Raw genomic sequence first — 22,450 nt, 5'->3', positions numbered from 1 at the left:
AATTATCTTTGATAATTAATAAATTTGGTTTGAAATAAACAAAGTGTTTTATTTTGATAAAAACTAATTTGAAATTGATTAAAACGAAGTTTTAATTTCTTAATTATATTAAGAAAAGGATTCCGTACGTTTTATCTTTTAATTGTTGCAAAACGACAAGCCTGTCGCCAAACGACAGAGCTTGTCGCCATGCATGATTCTTGTTGCATGGCGACAGACTTTGTCGCTTGCGACAGGGATCAATTTTATTCCGATCCAGATTCTGATTTCTTTTGTATCAATTTCGGACTATTTTCTTATAAATAGGGGTCGTATTTCCCCGTTTTTATGCATTGATCAACAATCAACAAGCTTGATCATCACCAATCATCTATTCTTTTTCTCTCTTAAAGCTAGAAGCTTGTTCTTTCTCCCTCTTTCTAAACCTTCCCCTTTTACAAAATTCCACATTCACAAGTTCTAAACACACCTAGCCAAGTTCGAAGTTGCCTTTGCCCTAGACGTGAAAGGTTGATAATTTCTGAGGGTTTGGTCCCAAATCCCTATTTCTATTATTTAATTAATTGTTTGATTTAATATTTTTCTTGAAGTTACTAACCCGTGTATTTTGTTATTAGAAAGAGATACGAGGCATCCAAGTAAGTAATTTAATTGTTATTCTTTTGATATAGAGATCATACTTTAATTATTTTAATTCCTAGTATCATGTTAGGATGTCTTTGTGATTCCTAGTATCATGTTTAGGGTAATAACTAAGATTTCTAATATCATATATGTTCCTAGTATCATATTTAGGTTGCTTCCTATTTCTTTCTAATATCATGTTAATATCATGTTAGGGATAAAGATTTGATCTTTATTGTTTAGTGACATGCTAGGATTTGTTATTAATCTTGTTAGTATCATGCCTAGGATCTTACTAATATTATTATGCTTTGAGATTATTATGACGATGATTGTTGTTGTTATTGTTGCTTGATGTATATTATTGTTATTGCTTAATCACGCCCTCTCTTGCATGTTTAAAGGGAATTTGTACTTGTAATCACGCTTAAGATAATTAATAATCTTGTTTAGGCTAATATGATTATAATTCAAGTGATAGCCAATAATAGATTTGTTTGTGCATTAATATTCAACCAACATATATTAAACAGGTTTAGGGTTAATCTATTGATTGTATGTTAGTCAGAAAGCGCACATGAATATGAGAAGAATAAAGTAGAGGCCTATTTTTAAGGCAGGTTCAATCTCTTTTAGGTTGGATTTGTACCTTCATCCCTGAATATCCAGTCATGGTTCCAGACCACTATGGAGTTAGTGATCTCATGGATCGTGAAGGGGTGTAACCTTCACCCTGTGAATGATTTACAAGTTCCTAAAACTTGTTGGCGACTCTTTTGCTCTAGCTTCCTTCCCTTTGGATGCCGCCATGCTTAAGTGTATGATCACAGTGGGGCTCAAGTGTGGGATGCTTGAAATACTCCCTACACATCCTCAATGAACTCATTCAAAAGGCTATGGGTTTTCTTTTGACTCTCAAAGAACCTATTAGACATAACCTCAAACAAGTCAAAATACTCATGGATAGAAGAATCACAATCATGCACTTGAGACTCATCAAGATGGGAAGGAGGGTTGGGGTTTTCGGAAGCAACACTCTCTTCATCCTCAACTCCTTCACCATCTCTCAAATGCTCACCAATGGGATCCTCACACACTCTTGGTTGCTCAAAATCATCATCATCATCCTCAACACACATATTAAAATAAGAACTTTCACAAGCAAGCATCAAAGATGACAATTGGCTCTCAAGCTCTCCACCCCTCCTTCTTTCCTCCTCAAAACGCTCCTCACTCTTTTTCATCATCTCCAATTGACTTCTCATAGAATTAAGAATCGACTCCTTACTAGGCCCAAGCACATTATCAAGCTCAATGAGCCTAGTTTGAGGTTCAAAAATATCAACAAGAGATTCAAAAGGTGTAGAAGGTTGAGGCTCAATAAGAGAAGAAGGATCACAACCAAGATTGGAAGAATTGACATTAAAATCATGAGCATATACATCACATTGGGGAGTGGGGGCACCATCAAGCACATGAGATTCGTTATTAAAGGAATGAAGAACATCACAAGAAGGCATGGTAAATAATGAAGAAAATTGAAACACACCATTAGCATCAACTTGAGCATGTACTTCATCATCATGAACAATAAGGGAAATAGAGTTGAAATCATTTGTTCTAGATTCAATCATGGGATCATTTGAAAAACCATGGGAATTCATGCTAACATTAGAAGAATTAAGACCTTGTACATCAATATTAGAATCATGATTACCCCTATTATAGACATCCGAAGCAAACCAAACATAAAAATCCCAAGCATCATCAATTGACAATGCTCCAAATTCACCATTATGCATGCATTCAACTTCATCCATAGTTTGCTCATTTAAACCAAAATAACAAATCTCACAAGCCTCCCAAAGACTACAACAATTATAGTCCAAAAATCCCTCAAGTCTATTGAAATATTCACAAAAAGGCTCATTGTTATATTGAGTAAATGAGAGACATGCCATTTTTTTTTACAAAACACACAAAAATCAAATAAAAGAGCAGTATATACAAAGACCTAGACTCAAACAACCAAAAACACTCAAACATAGACACCGTTCCCCGACAACGGCGTCATTTTGACAAGGGGAAAATTAGGTCGTTGACTAATTCTCCCTAAGACAAACAAAATTTATAAACACTTAACAAACCTAAATACAAGTATAGAGGTAAGTTAAGGGTTGAACCCAAAGGAACGGTTATGTTCAAGCGCTCTCAATTGTGTGCCTAAGCTAGGTTGAAGTCGGAGGTGAAGAAGTAACACTATCAACTAACAAACAAACAACCAAACAAATAAAACACTAGGGAATGGGGGTCAACAAGTAATTATGACAATTGCAACAACTTGGGAAGAACATGCCAATCAAAGGTTGTGAAGGCTAATGATAAGAGCTATCAATTGGAATCAAAGTGCTATCTCCTAAACGTGAAGCTAGACGTCACTACGAATAACAAACTAATAGAATCACAATCCAAACCAATCGATAATTGCAATTCCTAATATAATTGGTCTTGTCATTAGCAATTACAATGCAAACTAGCATAATTCTCAAGGCCTAATCGAATTACACACATGTAAACTTACATTAATCACTTTAATCTCAACAATCAATCAACACAATTCCCAAATTAATCACAATCAATCAATCATACAAGTTTCACCCAATTCCTGGCCAAACAACTACTCAAGAATCATCATCTATCAACAAACAACTAAAGAAATCAAGAATCAACAAAATATGAAGAACAATTACACTAATGAAGATCAAACATCAAAATCAAACCAAACAAACATGAAATTAAACAAAGCAATAAAATGAGATAGAGTTAGAAATCCTCATTGATTGATTATGGAGATCTTCAATACAATTGTCACCTAGGATCTTCAATCTCTCAAATTCCCAATGAAATCTCTCACTTTCTCTCTCTAAATCTACTCCTAAAACTAACCCTAAAAATAGAGAGAGAAACTCTCAACTAAGCTAAAATTATGATCAAAATTATGTCTCCAAACTTCTTACAAAAATCGGGTTAAAAATAGATATTTATAAGAGGCGCAAAACGAAACCTAGCAAAACCGGAAAACCCACGTTTGCGCGCCCGCGCAAGGAAGGTGCGCACCTGCGCCTTTCTGGGTTTCTTTTGACTTCTTTGATGCTCAATGCGTTCGCAAAAGGGGTCTTCGAGTGCACGTAGTATGATGATGATAGACACTAAGCATGAAAAATTCAAATGGATTCCATGGTGGGTTCAACACCACTTCTGCATGGGAGCACGGCTTGAGAGCGCAAGAGCTAGAACTTGGAGCATCTACCTCCTTGCATCTTGAGCTTTTCCAATGCTATGAGATTACTCCAAAAGCATCTTCCAACTTAGAAAACCACCAATATCGAGACCCGAACATCGTTTAATACCTACAACCACGAAAAGAGAAGAAATAAAGGAGAAAACACAAGAAAAACCATAAAACACAAAACAAGAGAGAATAGGGAAATAAAGAGAAAATGCATAAATCTACACATTTATTGAGAAAGAAAGCTATGAAAAGAAGGTAAAAACAACCTAAATACTCATCAAATGAGTGCCATAAATGACACTCATCAAAAACTTACTTTGTTCCCACTTCCCCCAGCCACATTTCTCTTCTTCCTCACTCCTTTTCTCTTTTTCTCTCATGAAATCACTCACTCTCTACTCAGTACTGCTCATTTCTCCTTCTTCTTCACTTTGATTTATTTCCAGATCTCTGAAAAACCCTTGATTAATAGTTTTTTTTGTTGATTAATCGCCGAAAATATCAAAGAAATTAGCTCTATTGTTATGGATGTTGTTGATTTTAATTATGATTAGAGAAAGTAGTATGATGTATACATCCAGATTAGTGCACCGATTTTCCGACGAGTTGCGAGGGTTTTCCTGATGAGTGTCATTTATGGCACTCATTTAGCTTCTTTTACGATGATTTTTCATTGCTTTTGTATCTCTTTTATCTCTTTTTCTTTAGTTTTACTTGTATTCTCTCTATTTTGCATTTTCCTTAGTTATTTCTTATTTTCTTGCATTTCTTAGCTTATTTTGCCTTTTCTCCTTTACTTGTTTGTTTTTCTTTGATTTTAGGAGATTGGTGATGTTCGAGAAGCTCATTGGCGTTCTCTCGGGGCATACAAAGCTTAGGATGCAACCCGGTTCCTCCTTTTGAAGCTCAAAAGCAAAGGAGTGCAAGAACAAAGTCTTCAAGGCGGCGCTCTCATGCCGCGTGGACATGAAAGACGGTGTTGAACCCATCGTAAAGGCCTCTAGTGACTGCCTCCCCCAACATGTATCATGTGAAACGCACGGGAGCATCAACGAGCGCACGAAGGCAATCTCCCCTGCTCCCAGGCACGACCGCGTGCGAGGGAGGTGCAGCCGTTCAGGTAGCTGGCGTGGCCGCGCAAGTGCAAGGAGTGGTCGCGCAGGACTTTTCCCCCTGATCCATACCCATTTTGTTGCGGCCGCGCAATGGGATGAGAGGCCGCATCTTTTGAGGTTCTTTTTGGACGTCTAACTAACTTCTCCTTAGTTAGTTTTACTATATACATATAATTTCTTCATTTCTAGAGAGAGAAGGAAGCTAGTTTTGAATTAGAATTAGATTTTGATTAGAATTTTAGAGAGAGAAGCTCAAGATTTTGGAGACTTTGTTCTTAGATTTTAGTGAGAAAAACTTGGTGTTTGATGATTTTTACATTTTAATCTTCATTCTTCTTTGATATTGATTAAAGTTTTGTAAGAATTCTTTCCTTTTCAATGTAATTTTATGTTTGGTCTTGATATATTGTTGAATTTCTATTGTTTTCTTGGTTTTGATTGTTGATATTTGGATTACAATGTTGATGATGAAATTGATGATTACTTTTGCTATGCTTTTCAAATTTACAATGTGTAGTGAGTAGTTTCTTTGATAGGGAAGTGGTGAAGCATGTATGAGTGATAATCTATAGCTAATTTGGGGTTTTTGATTTATTTGATGATGTTATTAAATTGGTCGATGAAATTTGTGCATGTGTTTGATTTGAAGAGGAGTAGCTAACCTTGATTATCATGCTAGATTGCATAATAGTTTTCAATTACACGAAAAATTGATTTGGAAGCTATCATTATCGAGTGATCTTGATTTGCGATTTTCCTTTGAAGTCATTTGTAGAGACATCTAGCTTGACCCTAGAAAATAGCTCTTTGAGTGATTTTGATTGCAAATGTCGTTTTCCCTCGCATTGCTTGGTTGATCAAATTCCCGACAAATTAGCAAGTTTATCACGAGTACATGTGGATCCTAAATTCCCTAGTGCTTTGATATTTGAATTCTATTTGTTGGTTTATCACGAGTACATGTGGATTCTACAACACCGGCAAATGACTTTGAGATAAGACCGTCGATGATTACTTTGATAGAGAGGCGTCAATATAGTGGTGCAAAGCATGAGAGTCCCCTAAAGCATCTTAAGGAATTTGAGAAGTATTGCAATACCATCAAGGTGAATGGGGTTTCTCAAGAGTTCATTCGACTTAAACTTTTCCCCTTCTCTCTTATTGGACGTGCTCTAGAGTACTTGGACAAAGAGGTGAAACCAAACTCGTTACGAACATGGGATGAAGTGACTAAGGAGTTTCTATCTCGATTCTATCCACAAAAGAAGACGGCCGAAGCAAGAGCTCTCATTTAAAGCTTTAAGCAAAATCCAAATGAAAGTCTTTGAGGCATGGGAAAGGTATAAGGAATACCAAAGAGAGTGCCCACACCATGGGATTCCTCCGTATCAAATCATCCAAATCTTCTATGGAGGTCTAAGCCCCCAAGGAAAGTCTTGCTTAGATGCCGGTGCCGGAGGCCCTATCATGAACAAAACGGAGGATGAAGGGGTGGACTTAATTAAAGATGTGGTAAGGTATCACATGGATTGGGAAGAAGGTGAGAGAGAGTTGACAAGCAAAAGCGGTTCAACAGTTAATTCAATCGACCGTCTCAATGCCATCAACAATTTATCCTCACAAATCTCAAACTTGGGAAAGGAGATTACCTCACTTAAGGCAAATCTTGAGAGTGCTTCATCACAAGCACCAATTATTCCCTCCCACAATAAGGGGAGAGGTACATCTTCTAACCCCACTCCTCCTTTAACTTCGAATAATATGCCAAATGGATGTATGTTTTGTGATGTATGTGGGTCATATGACCATGATTCTTCTAATTGTACACATGCATTTGAAAATTGTGATGATGCTGATAATAATGATTGTGAGCAACTGAGTTTTGTTTCTAAAAACAACAATGGACAAAGATTTGATGGACCAAGGAACTTTGGGAACAGAAATGCTCACCAACAAGGGAGCTTTGATAATTATAACAAGGGTGGTTATAGAAACCAAGGAAATCAAAATTTCCGAGGGAACTATAATAATCAAGGCTATAATAAACAAAGCCAAGGTCAAGGGTATGGAAACCAAAGCCAATGTCAAGGCTATGGTAACCACTACCAAAACAATGGCTAAAATCAAAACCAAGGTAATTGGAGCAACCAAAACCGAGGAAATTTTCAAAACAACATTCAAAGGGGACCCCTACCCGAATTTGCTCCAAGAACTCAAGGTAATGGTGAGAATTCTTGTGCTCATCCTTCATTTTCTAGAACTACCTTGGAAGAAATCATTGAGAACCAAACTAAAATTTTGAACACTTACATGTCGGTAATTGATAAAAAGTTCAATGAGATGATGACACACAACAAGATGCTTGAAATACAAATCACTCAATTAGCTAATACCTTAAAAGAGAGTGTGAATGCTAGCCCTTCTTCTTTACCCTCACAAGGAGTTAAACCTAAGAAACTCGTGTATTCTATCACCACAAGGATTGGGAAAGTGCTTGAAGAGAGAGTTTCTGGGAAGAATGACGAAGTTAAGAAGGTGAGTGATTCAAGTGAGGATCAAACCCAAACTTCCATATCCCCAAAAGTTTTTGAGAAACAAAATTGATGAACAATTTGGGAGATTTCTTGACATGCTTAGGAAAGTTCATCTTTCAATCCCTTTCACCGAAGCCATGACCCAAATTCCAAGGTATTCTAAGTTCCTTAAGGAAATCTTGATTGGCAAGAGAGAGTACAATGAGATTGATTCGGTAAAGGTTGGGGAGTGTTATAGCGCTTTGATTCTCAATTATTTACCCAAGAAAATGAAAGATCCGGGTAATTTCTCTATCCCTTGCAAAATCAATGGAAAATTGTTTCAAAATTCTCTTTGTGATCTTGGTGCTTGTGTGAGCATCATGCCTTATTCAGTCTTTAGGAAGCTTAAGCTAGATGAGCTTCTTCCAACTAACATGACCTTGCAATTGGCCGATCGATCCATTAAGTTTCCAAAGGGAAGAGTTGAGGATGTTCCCCTCAAGATAGGAGAGTTCACAATTCCGGTTGATTTTATTGTGCTTGAGATAGCGGAAGATGACAACATACCTATCATCTTAGGAAGACCTTTCTTATCTACTTCGGGAGCTTTGATAGATGTGAAGGGAGGCCTTATTACTTTGAGAGTTGGTAACAATAAGGCTAGTTTTGAGCTTAAACCGATGCATGAATCTTTGTCTCTTGTGAATAGAATAATGTGCATCAATTAATCTCATTCCAATGATAATGTATGCATGATTGTTTCTTCGACTAACAATATTCTTGAGGTTTGTGATGATGTTCTTTTGAGTGTTGAAAGCAAGAAGGTTAATGAAGACAACAAGGAGTCTTTAAAGCTTGTGGATGAGGAGGTGATTGATATTCCTCCATGGTTTGAGCTCTACCCTCAAGAGGATGAGATTGACTCCAAGAGTGTTGATGGTGAGAAGCCGTGCACTAAAAGGAGCAAGAAGACAAAGAAGAAAAAGAGAGCTTTTATGAAGAAGAAAGCGAAGTTGAAGCAAAGTGAGCTTGTTTCGGAATTTTCAACAAGTGAGGGTGCATCAAACAATGATGAGAAGTTGCCAAGAAATGAAAAAAAGTTTGTTTCTTCTACCACTTTGAACAAGGTGGTGTTCTTTGACCCTCCATGATTTGGAGGAAGGGTCGAGCTAAGGACTTTAAGCAAGCTCTTCCCGGGAGGCAACCCGGTTTTCTAACTTTTTCTTTTGATTCTATTTTTCTTAGTATTCATTCAATTTTTTTCTTTCCTTTACTTGATTTGTGTTTGGATTAATAGGTTGAATTCATGGGAATTAGACCCCTCGAACGAGCATGAGCACAATGGGAAGGTGTTTCGTGGTAATTGGTGATAGTATGCTCGATATTATTGAATTTCGAGTTAAATGGGTAAGGTAATTAAGGAGGTACGTTTGGAAAAGTTGAAAGGAATGGTGTCCTTCTAACAAGTGTATTATTCCGATAGAGGGTTCGAAGCTATTGGAAAGCTATTTATTCAGTAAGTTCAAGTGATTGGAATGCCTAGGTGGAGGTTGCTTCCGATCAGTAACATTAATGTATAATTAATATTACAGCTTAATCTTGACTGAACCCTTCGGGTCACACCCAAGCAACTAACGATCCGACACGACGAATTAATTCGGAAGGAATTAATGAGTCGCTCGAGTGATAAATATTTAGACGTCGGAAATCGAGCTAGGAGCATCGAAATCCGAGCATCGCAAGTCGAGTCGAATTAATAAAAGATGAGACGGTAAAATCACTAATTAATCAACAATTTACCGGAATACCCCTAGCATCGAAATGCCCCGAGCAAACCGAGTGCTAGGGGAATTTGGTATAGCAAAGGTAGCTAGCGTGCTCACCAAGACAAGCCTAGCATGGCTGGCTAGGTGGTGCGGCATGCTAGTGCACCATCGCTAGTATGCGCAAGCAAGCAGTAGTGAGCTAGCAGCACCAGCTAGCTAGCAGCGCTCTAGCGCGCTGGCACTGCTAGTTGTGCTTGCTGGCTAGTGTGGGGAAGGCAGGCAGCACAGTACAGCAGCCCGCAGTAATGCGTAGCGTGCTGGCGCTTGCTGCTGGGCTGTGCGAGCAGCTGGCGTGCCTAGCCAAGGGGTCAGGCAGCGAGCTAGGCAACCTTGGCGCCCAAGGCTAGCAGCGCCAGCTGGCGCGCGTTGGTTGGGCCATGTGGGGAGTGTTGGCCGGTTCTCTTGGGAGCCTTGGGGATCAAGTATTGGTCCCCCCTTTCCCTTGTGGTCCTTAATAACCCCTCCTCTTAGAATGCCACTTGTTGATTAATTAGTTGTTGGCTATTTTCTTTTGTTTTTTATTTTAAAATAAAAGGAGAAAATTGATTTTACCAACTCTCCCTCATTGATGGGAGAGTGGATTTCTCACTTGAGTTTCCCTATAAATATCCCACTTGGGAATTGGGAAAACTCACTTGAGTAAGAGCTCAATTAGGCATCTCTACTTGAGAGAAAACCTATAACCTCATTAATTACTCGGGAAGTCTTTTTGGTCGGACTTGGCTAACCTTCAAGTAGTAGATCGGTCGGGTCGCGTTGTGGGTTGACTTCGTCGGAGGTCATCGCCCTTTATCAGACTTGGCTTTCTCAAGTAAGAGCTTCATTCGGTTGAGCGAAGCACGGGTAATTTAGTCTTTTCTCTAATCTTGTTATTTATGCATTTTGTTATATTAATTGTGAGTTTTTCCTTGGGCTCGGGTTTCATTTTTCGCGATGACTCGGACTCATCGAAACCCAACAAAAGTTGTGCTTAATTAAATGTCAAGCAAATTTGTGCTTGGTGAGTTCATTATGGTGCTCTCATTATTTTGGGATGTTGAACCAACTGTAAAGAGGTTTAGAAACTGATGCGTTTAGTGGGTTCAATAATCCCGGGATGATAAAGATCATTAAGCCCATAGATGAACGCATCAAGAACAAGAAGCAAGCAAGAAAGAAGAGTAGCAAAGGTGCGGGCGTGCGGGCCTCGTGCGCGGGCGCGCACCCCTGCTACGCGGCCGCGCAGGTGCCCAGGCCGCACTACTTCTTCTTTCTCCTTTCTTTTCCTCATTTCATTCCTCATACCCACCCTCGTCCGCACTCCTTTCTCTCCCAAAATCGAATCCCTAACCCTCAATGTACAAAAAGCGTCCATTAAATCATCAAAATAACTCACAAAATCAACTAATTCCTACTCAAATTTCATCATTTTCATCAAAAATCATACTACCTTCCTCCATATCTTCTTCTCCAATCTCTCACCTCCATTAAAGAGCAAATTGGGGATTTTCGGTGTGGTGGATGTTTGTGCTTAAAACTGGATCAATCTTGCTTCTTGTATGGTATAATCATATTCTTTACCTTTATTTTACATTATTATATCAATTTGTAGCAAGAATTTGATTAATTGGGTGATTGTGAATAGTAGTAGTATCATTTTGTTTGAAATTGGTGATAGATTGAGTAATTTAGTTGATTATATGTGTTGTTGCTGATTAATTTTGCTTACATTGTGTTGTTGTTGATTGTGTAGCTTAATTGTGAAATTTGGTTGCAATTTGTGGAAGGTTGAATTTTGGTAATGTTGGTAGTAAGTGGTGATTAGAGCATTGGTTGGTTGAACCAAGTATTGTGGTAGTGTTGTGGTTGTATTATGATTGTGGTGATTTGTGGAGTTGTGATTGTGTTTTGGTTATGAATTTGGTGAAGCAAAAATGATCATGAAAGCTCTCACTTCCAAAAAGAGAAAGACAAACATCACAATTGAAGAACCCCCTCCCTCAAACACAGCTTATTCCCAAACACAAAATGAAGACCCTCTTCCACTACCCAAAACACGATTCGCCAACCCAAACCATAAAATACTTTGGAATGAATTCAAGAAAAGAACCATAAAGCCCTCATGGCACTATCATCAATCTAGCATGATCAAATTGGGAATTGATGAGGACTTATGGGTCTTATTTGACAACCTAAGGTTGGGTAGCTTCGTCGACAAGCGCTACCGAACCTACCTTGAGCCAACTAGGGAGTTCTTAGCTTCTTAGACTACTACTCCGGTTGGTACCAAGGACTTCCAAATCACCTTCCAACTTTTCAATGTGGAGCATGTCATGTCTTTGGCCGAATTCAATGCGGCCCTTGATTTCAATCCGAAGGCGGATATCCTTTTCTCTGAGCATGATTATTTGGATTAGTACTCCCAAAATGCTTGGTGGCATGATATCTCGGGAAGGAATGAGTTCACCGCCCGTTATTCTCTTGCAAGCGACATTTTCCAACCACGTCTCTGAGTGCTTCATCGGTTGTTGGGTTACTCGGTGTTCCCTAAGCAAGATTTGGGAAAGATGTCGCAAGCTGAGTTGCGAGTTCTTTGGATGGAAACTAGGGAAGAGTTGCGTGGGAGGTTGAACTTTAGGAACATATTCTTGAGGAATTGTATGGATATAAGGGGCAAGAAGTCGGGAGACATCACTTGTGGTAGCATGGTGACTAGGTTGGCTACCAACCTTGGTTATGGTAAGTATCTCCTCTCTTGTACTCCGGTGGGGGACACCGACACCCTTTACCTCGACACTGCTCAGCTCAAGCAAGTGCAATTCATAGCAAAGGGCAATTATGATGAGGTGTTTGATTGGCTAGTGAGGAATGTTCATCGGTGTTATCTTCCGAACCCTTCCTTGACCTCCCTCTACCGGTATGCCCCGAATGTGTGGTTTGTTCCCATTAGCAACCGCATCCCGGTGAAGATGAAGACAGGCAAGATGTCCTCAATGAAGAGCAACAAATTCAACAAAATCAAAACCAACGTCAACAACAACAACAACAACAACAACAACAAGAGCAAGAAGTGCCTCAACCTCACCATCAATAACATCGATTCTCCAACCCCGATATGGAGGCTCTGAGTGCCCAAATGGCGAGCATGCAAGATCTATTAGAGGGGATGTATGATCAAGATTTTGAGGTGATCTACAACTAAATGAGAGGCATCTCCGAAATGCAACAAGGTATGTTTCTCCAACAACAACAACTCTATGATGCGAGTGTTAACCATGGGGAGATCACTCCCCCGGTTAACTACCCGTACTTCCCTCCTCAACTCGGTCTCGTACCATCTAGTGGAGGTGATGGTAGGCCTACCTACCCATATTGGCAAGGACCTCAAGGGTCTAACACCGAGATTCGTTCATTTCCAGATGAGCACGGTAACTATTATTACCGTGTGCCCTGTGGGAGCGACTATAGGGGTGATCCTAACTACCCCTTGTTGGGTTTTGATGAGTCTAACTCACTGCAGAACAAACCCGACCCCATGACCCGCTTACAATTAATATAACTAAAACAACATAAATAACAAGAAAGAGAGAAAAGACATTCTTACCCTTGTCGCGTGCTTCGCTCTCACTCGGAGATCTTACTTCAAAGACAAGTCTTGCAAGTGCAGAGACCTCCTACGGTATCCACCCACAACTCAACCCCGGCCGGTCTCTTACTTGGAGTTTAGCCAAGTCGGACCAAAACACTACTCGATTATTATATGAACTTCAATGTTTTCTCTCAAGTGGATATGCCTTATTGAGTTCCTACTCAAATGACTTTCTCCAAATCCCAAGGTGGGTATTTATAGAGAATGTCATGAGAGAATTCCACTCTCCCATCAATGTGGGAGAGTTGGTAAAATCAATTTTTCCCTTTTTATTTTTAAATCAAAAATAAAATAAAATAGCAAACAACTAATTTATCAACAAGTAGCATTCTAAGAGAAGAGGTTAGGTAAGGACAACAAGGGGAGGGGGGGACTAAACCTTGATCCCCAAGACTCCCAAAAAACCGCCCTTTACATATCTCGGCTCTAATGAATGGCTGCCACGTGGCAGGCCATGCCTTGGCACCCAAGCAGCCTTTCTGGCGCTTGGTGCACGTGGCTAGGCCTGCTGTTGGGCGCACGCATGTGCGGCAGTGTACTGCCTTGGCCCAGCACGCCACACATGCTTACGAGCTGCTGGCCGAGGGCACTGCGCACCATACTACTAGTAGTGCTAGCACTGCTAGCTCGATGCTGCTGCTGCCCGCACATGCTAGCACGGCTTGCTAGCCATGTGCTAGCAGCAATGTTAGTAGTGGTGCGCTAGCATGCCGTAGCACCAACCAGCCAGCCTAGGCTCGGTTTTGTGCGCATGCTAGCCACCATGCTATACCAAGTGCCCCTAGCACTCGGTTTGCTCGGGGCATTCCGATGCTAGGGGTATTTTGGTAAATTGTTGATTAATTATTAATTTTACCGTCTAGTCTTTTATTAATTCGACTCGACTTGCGACGCTCGGTTTTGACACTCCTAGCTCGATTTCCGATGTCTAAATATATAATACTCGAGCGACTTATTAATTCCTTCCGAATTAATTCGTCGTGTCAGACCGTTAGTTGCTTGGGTGTGACCCGAAGGGTTCAGTCAAGATTAAGCTGTAATATTAATTATAGATTAACATTACTGATCGGAAGCGGCCTCCAACTAGGCATTCCGATCACCTGACCTTACTGAATAACTAGCTTTCTAATAATTTCGAACCCTTTATCGAAATAATACACTTGTTCGAAGGACACCATTCCTATCACCCCTATGTCGATCCCACCCATCCGTTGCAACTTGAGTTGCCCAAGCAATTCACTCCTTTGGCCCCTTGGCAACAAGATAACTTTAGGGGTCATTATGGTTGGCCACCCGACTACACCGGGGGATGGGATCCTTATGGTCCCCCATTCGGCTTCTCATATGATAAGGAGGATGATGATGATGATGCCGTGCCTAGTGGTAACTAGTTCCCCCTCTTTGTGCTTTTACCTCCATCCCTTTTATTATGTGATCTTTGTTTTGTATTGATGGGATGTTGAGATGTATTTTTGTTTAGCTTGGGGGGACACTAGTCTTATGAAGGGTCTCGGTGGCCAATTTCGTTGTTGTTAAATGTCCTTGTTTTTCATGATTTTATGGTTTATGATTGCTTGTCTTGGTCTATACTTTATGTTGTTGAGTGTTGTTGTTTTCCATGATCATATCATATTTTTCTTGTTGAAAATCTTTTGATGATTGATTTTGATGATGATTGCTCTTTCATGATGAGTTAGTGATTTTTACTCCCTTGAATCCAAATCCCTAAATCCAAAACCCTTGAATCCAAATCCTTTTAATCCAAATGATTGTAGTTTAGGTGTATAGTTGCTTTTCCTACTTTTAGTATATGTGATTTTGATTTTTGATTGGTTTGTTTTGATTTGATTTTGTAGATTAGTTTATTTTGTTTCTTTGTCTTTTCATTTTTGATTTTTCTTTATTATTATTTTGTTTTGAAGTTACTAATTGTTTTCTTTGTATATAGTTCCATTTTCTCTTTTTCATTCTCACTCAATTTTAACTATAACACCTCGTATTTTCAAACCACTATTTTATGTGCATTTCAACCTATTAAACGTAATTTCTAATTTTAAATTTCTAAATTGAAATGTTTATTTAGTTATCAAAATCCTTATTTTGATTTAAGGGTTATCCCAAGCTTTTCATATCCTAATGTTTTGACAAAACGATTCAACGTTATTATTTAAAAGGTTTCATATTTGAGTGTTAATCATTTCAACTATATTTGACATGTATGAAGTGATATTAGCCTTAAAGGGTGATTCCTTAAGCTTAAGCGTCAATTCAGTAAATGTGACTAAATTATATGTAATTTTAATATTTAACCTATCGCGATTGATACAGGTCATCATGGGTGATTCCTTGACAGAAGTGCGAATTTGATAGATATAAAGTGATTTTATGGTTTTAAAGACGTTTTTCGTTCAATCGTATCAATATCGATATATGAAGTTGTATTGGGTGATTTCGTTAACTTATTTATCAAATTGATATTATTTATAAACTATTATTGTATTTTATATTTATAAAACTCATTATAATGCCCTTTTATTATTTAGGTCATTATAGATGAATAATATTATTGGTTTCGCATCTCGCCTTTTCATATTGCTTTTCCGTAAAATATGAACTTTATATATATTTTTGTATTGTAATTTAAATTATTGTTTTCATTATTATTAATGTAATTAATATTAATATTATTTTTGAGATATCAATAATATAATCTATATTATTGTTTTTTAACATATTTTCAAATCGCCTCTTGTTACATTCCTTTCCTAGTCTAGTTTCGGGCTAACTAGAATTTTTTTATGGGTCAGGTTTTGCCTTAACATTTTCATGACTAAATAGATTAAGATATACTTGTTTATTAGCTTCCTTAATTCCATTATTAATCCTAAATTAACCATTCCATCAAGCCCAAAAGAAGAGCCTTGTTTGTGAGCTTCATTTGAGCCCATTTTATGCTGATTTACACTGCAGCTTTGAGGGATCAGTGGCTGATCATTTTACCCTAAGTAACCTCCTCTAATCAATGGTAATAAAACCTAACTATGGCTGCCCAACTCCTCCTCTTCTCCTTCTCCTTTTACGTACAAAACAAGGCTAGCTTTCATCAGCTTTCTTCACCAAAAAAAACGCATCATATCTCTTCCTCTTCCCTTCTATTATTCATGGGTTTCAAAGGAAAATCAAGGGGGAAATCAAAGCCTAACTTGCAGCTTAAATCTACTCCAATTCGTGCCCAAATTCCCCCTCTTTCGAAGTGTCAAAATTGAAGAACTTTAGGGGTTTTCAAGGGGCTTCTTGTGCGTGGGTTTGGGGACTGAATTTGTGGCTTTCCTCACCTCGTGCTAGTATATTATTTGGTCACACTTCAAGAGGTAACTAGCCTTTATTCCCTTAAATTAGAAATGCTAGGTTTTAGGGCTGAATTGATAGGTAGAAATCATGTTAAGGTTAGATTGATTTGTTGATTTTTGTTCTTGATATGTATGTCAGATTTTTGTGTACAATTAAGGTGATTTTGGGTGTTTGAATCATGTTTTTCGTGCTTGAATTATATTACTATCAATCGCTCATTGTTGTGTGATATTTTGTCATGTGGAGCTCGTTATTTTTTAACAATTGTTGATGATTATTCAAGAGTTGTTTGGGTTTATTTGTTGGTTGATAAATTAGAAGTTTTTCAAATGTTTATGGCGTTTGTTGCAATGGTTGAACGACAATTTTCTCAAACAATTAAAGTAGTTCAAAGTGATTATGGGACTGAGTTTAATTTTTTACTTGAATATTTTAGAGCCACTGGAATTTTATACCGCACAACAAAATGGTCGTGTTGATAGGAAACACAAACATATTTTGAATGTTAGCCGAGCTTTAAAGTTTCAAGCAAAATTGCCCATTTATTTTTTGGGTGAATGTGTTCTCACTACCGCTCATTTGATAAACCGTACTCCAACTCCCCTCTTACACAATAAAGCACCCTTTGAAATTCTCTTTGATAAACCGCCCTCTTTTGATGCTATTCGTACCTTTGGGTGTCTGTGCTTTGCTCATAATCAGAAAACTAAGGGAGACAAGTTTGCCAATCGTAGTAGAAAGTGTGTGTTCATGGGATATCCGTTTGGAAAAAGGGGTGGAGGTTGTTTGATTTGACTACAAATGATTTTTTTTTGTTTCGAGGGATGTGAATTTATTGAAGAGGTCTTTCCGTTTGAGAGTCCCGAAGCTGTGAACGTTTCACATCATGAGTATGATGCTCAAAATATTCATGAGGATTTTTCTGCTATTATTTTTAAAGAGGAATTAGATGTTGGAGATGGTTTTGATGTCCAATGCAGCCCACCTGTGATGCGTGAGTTCAACACAGCGCACGAGCCCACTTCCCTCCATGAGCCCAATTCGGCTTCTGGCGGGGCAATGGAAACCCAGTGCCTGCTGGGCCTTCACCCCACGAGCCCACCACAGCTTCTGGTGAGGGCGATGGCAATCCATCGTCCGCTGGGCCTTCTCTTGTTAGGCAGCCCACTTCTCTAACTATTAATGATGAGCAGGTAAATTTAGACGGTTCCCAAACTCCACAAATGTGTCGTGGATTTCGACAAAAGTTTCCAAATGTTAAGCATCGTGATTTTGTGACACATACGATTTTTGCTAATAGTCCGCTCTCCTCCTCTTCCGATCACTCCTTAGGTACTCCTTATCCTTTAGCACATTACATAAATTGTGACAATTTTTCTAGCAATTATCAGAGATTTCTTGCAGATATTATCAAGGGTAAAGATCCAGAATCCTTCAAGGAAGCAATGAAAAATGATGGGTAGCGACAATCTATGAAGGAAGAAATTCGTGCTCTAGAAGATAATGGTACATGGACTTTAGAACGTCTTTCACCCGGGAAACGTGCTCTTGGTAATCAATGGGTCTATAAGACCAAATATTTGTCCAATGGAGATATTGAGCAACTCAAATCAAGATTAGTGGTGTTTGGTAATCATCAACAAGCCGGTATTGACTATGAAGAAACTTTTGCTCCGATTGCTAAAATGACTACTTTTCGTGCCTTTCTCGCTATAATGGCTTGCAAAAATTGGGAGCTACATCAAATGGATGTTTAGAACGCCTTTCTACATGGTGACCTAAATGAAGAGGTTTACATGAAGCTTCCCCCCGGGTTCGAAAACCCGGATCCTTCATTGGTGTGTAGGTTGCGCAAGTCTTTATATGGCTTGAAACAAGCTCCTAGGTGTTGGTATGCAAAATTGGCGTCGACTTTGAAACGGTATGGTTTTCTCCAAGCCTACTCTGATTATTCTTTATTCACATATACTAATGGCAAAACACATATAAATGTCTTAGTTTATGTGGATAATATTATTGTTTCTGGGAACGATTTCACTGCACTCAAGGTTTTCAAGGCATATCTTAGTGATTGTTTTAAAATGAAAGATCTTGGTCCCCTTAAATATTTTTTGGGCATTGAGGTGGCTCGTAGCTCATCCGGGTTATTTTTGTGCCAACGAAAGTATACTTTGGACATTATCTCTGAAACAAGTTTATTGGGAGCAAAGCCAAGTGGGTTTCCCATGGAACAAAATCATAGACTTGCTCATGCTAGTGGCGAATTTTTGCACTTCCCCGAAGCATATCGTCGTCTTGTAGGACGTGGTTACTCGACCCGACCTTGCTTACTCCGTTCACATTTTATCACAGTTTATGCAAGAACCTCGCATAGAACATTAGGAAGCTACTTTGAGGGTCGTTTGTTATCTAAAAGGAACTCCCGGTCAAGGAATATTGTTGCGGTCAGACAGTGAGCTCACTCTAGAGGGATGGTGTGACTCGGATTGGGCAGTGTGTCCTCTAACTCGGCGCTCGTTGACCGGTTGGCTTGTGTTTCTAGGTAAATCTCCAATTTCTTGGAAAACTAAAAAGCAACCTACAATTTCTACATCTTCTACAAAGGCGGAATACAGGCCTATGTCTAGAGTCACGTGTGAATTAAAGTGGCTCAAAGGTTTATTGTTATGTTTGGGCATTCAACACCCAAAAGCAATCAAGTTGTTTTTTGATAGTTAGTCTGCATTGCATATCGCGAGGAATCCAGTGTTTCATGAGCGTACGAAACACATAGAGGTTGATTGTCATTTTGTTCATGATGCGATCAACGAAGGTTTAATTTCACCATCACATGTGTCTACTAAGGATCAATTGGCATATATATTCACAAAAGCACTGGGGAAGGCACAATTTGACTATCTTCTTTCCAAGTTGGGCATTTTCGAATCTCATGCTCCAACTTGAGGGAGGTGTTAAGATATATTTAGGAAATTATATTTATTTGATTTGGTAAATATTTAGTCTAGATATTATTTCCATATCTCTAGGATATTATTTCCATATCTTTATCTTTGTTTACCTTAGCTGACATACACGTTTTGGTGTAGGCTTAGGAAACTAATTGATTTTGTATTATAAATATTGTGCTCATGAAGCTAATGGAATTAAGCTAAAGTTATCACCTAATCACATTTTGTGATGGCTTTTGGGCACTAAAAATCAGATTATATAACCTAATTATGAGCGTATAAGACTGCAATTTCTGTGGTGATTTTTATTCATGACAGCTTAATTTCAATGATTATATTTCATATTATTTTAGAGGATTGTTTTACGATCGATTTGATATATTATGGGTAAAATTCGGAGGTCTTTAAGGTCATCAAATGACTGAATTTGTGAGCCAATGCAATGCTGCCTGTGCTGTTTTGGCCGAGAGTGTAGTAGTAGTTTAGGGCATATTAAACTCAAATTTTTGTTGTTAATTGAATATTTATTTTTTAGACCATCATGTTAGGGTTGTTATGAGTTTATACCATAGTGAAATTTCATGTTTTTAGGCAAATTGTACCTTTTATATGAGCATGTATTTTGATTCATTAATCTGTTATGGAAGCTTGTGTATCTTGTGTTCTTAAGCCTTAAATTAATTATCTTGATTGATTTTATTGCCAAATTTGAATTAGAATCATGTTAGGATATTCCCTAAATTGATTTGGCATGATTTTATATAATTTTGAATAGTTTAAAGTGCCTAAATTAGTGCAACATAGCTACTACCCCTAATCTGCTAGGCGTGTGAAAGATGGTGACTTTCAGTTGTGTATTCCTTGATTTCTAAGCGCAAATGCATGTTTAACATGGCCTATTGTGTTTTTAGAATGTGAACTATAATGGCCTAAGCTTAGTTTCATGATTAAGGTTGGTTTTGGGGGTGTTTTGTGTGAATGGTACTGCTAGAACCTAAATTGGAGCTGCTGTGTTTATGATTTTATTTAAGCATGTTAACTCTAGAATTTTAAGTCCGAAATGGTTTTATATGATGCTTATTGAGTATATGTATGTGCCCTAATTTTTATTTCGCATTTGAAGTATGTTTGATTGGGTTTTTATGATGATTTTTGGACTCATATCTTGCTGCCCTGTTTTGGTTGTTTTATGAAATTGTAGTTTTGATTTTTGGTTTTATCAAATGAATTTATGGAATTTTTATAACTATTATATATTAGCTGAAATTATATTTTAAATAAGTGATGTGGGAATCTTTGGGTATTATAAACCCCTAAAGTAAAATATTTTGATGTGTGTTTGAATGTGTGTGAGTTGTAATTATATTGTCGACGTCGTAATGTTTTAGAGAAGAATAAAACTGTCTTTAGCATTATTTTGCCAAGAGTTGTGAAAAAAAATGCACTTAATTGTTAAACTCCGATAATTAATTATATTCCCAAACTCAGATGATACCTTTTGTGATTTATTACGGTGAAATGTATTTTAAATTGGAGTTTCAATTGAATTTAAGAAATATGATTTTCTTATGCAGTTTGAATTGAGTGTAAGACCATTTTGGGCTTCTCTGCAGATTTCTAAGTGAAATATATTATATTAAGTATTTTAAATGATTTTTGAATTGTGTGTGGGGCCATAATCGGGTGTGAGGCCGAGTTGCTTTTTGATGGTTAATGAACATGCTAACTACCTGGATTGCGAGTCTTAGGTGACTCAACCTAGCTTAATTGTTGTCGTTCGGGGGTGTGTAAGACCTTATAGGCATCTACCCATAACCGGGAGTTGGCCAATCTTAGACACAGTCTCTGTGAGATGACCGGGGATTCGTCCTGAAAAACCTTAGGAAGTGGATTGCGAGGCCACTAGCGTTCCCTCCATTCCAGTTCTGCTGTTTTAAATGTTTTGAGTTTGAAATATTGAAACTATGAAATTATTACTTATTTTGAAGCTTATATAAATTGTGAATGAAATTAAGTGTTTTAATATCAATTTCTTATTTTAAGTTTATTGCGAAATATTTTATAGTTTTATGGTTTGATGGTTTTAAGTGATTTCATTTGTGTTTACAAGTTGTTTGTGATTGTGGTTTCTTTATATTAATTTAAGTCTAAAATCTTTTATTTCTTATTTGAGGGAGAACTGCTAGTTGCTCCCCACTAATTGCGGAACGTTGTTATAATTTGCAGGTTCCATTTGTTTATTTGATCTATGTGACGATGGGTTGGGAATTGAGAGTTTAGAAACCAACCTTTGGGCTTGTATGCCTTTGTTGTTAGTTAATTATTTAAGTACTTTGAAATTGGTTTTAGTTTGATTGCAATTTGGCCGATAAGGGTTGTTCTACCCTTGGCTTTTGAATGTAATTGATTTGTCTTTGTTTATGTTCTTTTGTTTATTTCGATTTCATCACTTAGTTCGCGATTAAGTTAAATAACTTAATTTGGATGTTTGAATGACTTAAATTTAACTTTTAGACCTAGGTAAAGCTTGACTTTTCCAATCGAAGTTAAGTAGCCTCCCATTCAGGGGTATTTCCGCTAACGCTTCCAGTTCTAAAAGGAGGGGGTGTTACATTAACAATCCTTTCTATGCTTGTTTGGAGTTTCAAGGAGGTGGTATTTTCGTCACCCCGCTTTTCTTAGCTTAGCTTGGATTCCCGGTGAGATCCTTCTTATTTCCCTCTTTTCTTTCATTGTTTGCATAGAATAGGATTAGTTTAGGAAGAGTTGAATGGTTCGAGGATGTTTGCTTTGTAACACCAAGAGTGTTTGGGGTCGTTGGCAATGTTGTCGAATGACCACTTGTTTGTCGATTGGAATTTATATGACATGCATGCATCTTTGCACTTTTCTTTATCTTTTCCTTTCTTTTCTTTTCCTTTTCTTTTCTTTTCTACTTTTCTTTTTCATTTCAATCTTTTCAAAAATGCAAAAATCCAAAAATATGATTTTGAGGCTTTCTTTTCTTTTTGTGTTATGCTTTTGTTATGGACATAATATCATCCGAACTTTTGCTTTTGAATGAATGGTTTCCTATATGGTATCTGTATGCACGGTTTGAGAGTATCTTTAATTGATTCTAGGATAGAGTATGCTAAGGTAGTGTCTTTA

The 22,450-nt window shown here is 37.9% G+C and overlaps 1 pseudogene; it reads right to left on the bottom strand.

Annotated features, from left to right (window-relative positions):
• Positions 1-6,314: 6,314 nt before the first annotated feature.
• Positions 6,315-6,410, bottom strand: LOC145590416 (small nucleolar RNA R71; annotated as a pseudogene).
• Between the last annotated feature and the right edge of the window lie 16,040 nt (positions 6,411-22,450).

The sequence above is a fragment of the Chenopodium album genome, chromosome 17, assembly GCF_948465745.1.
Source record: "Chenopodium album chromosome 17, dcCheAlbu1.1, whole genome shotgun sequence".
Lineage (NCBI taxonomy): Eukaryota > Viridiplantae > Streptophyta > Magnoliopsida > Caryophyllales > Amaranthaceae > Chenopodium > Chenopodium album.
The sequence above is the reverse complement of the archived record's forward strand: the minus strand, read 5'-3'. Positions and strand labels throughout refer to the sequence as shown.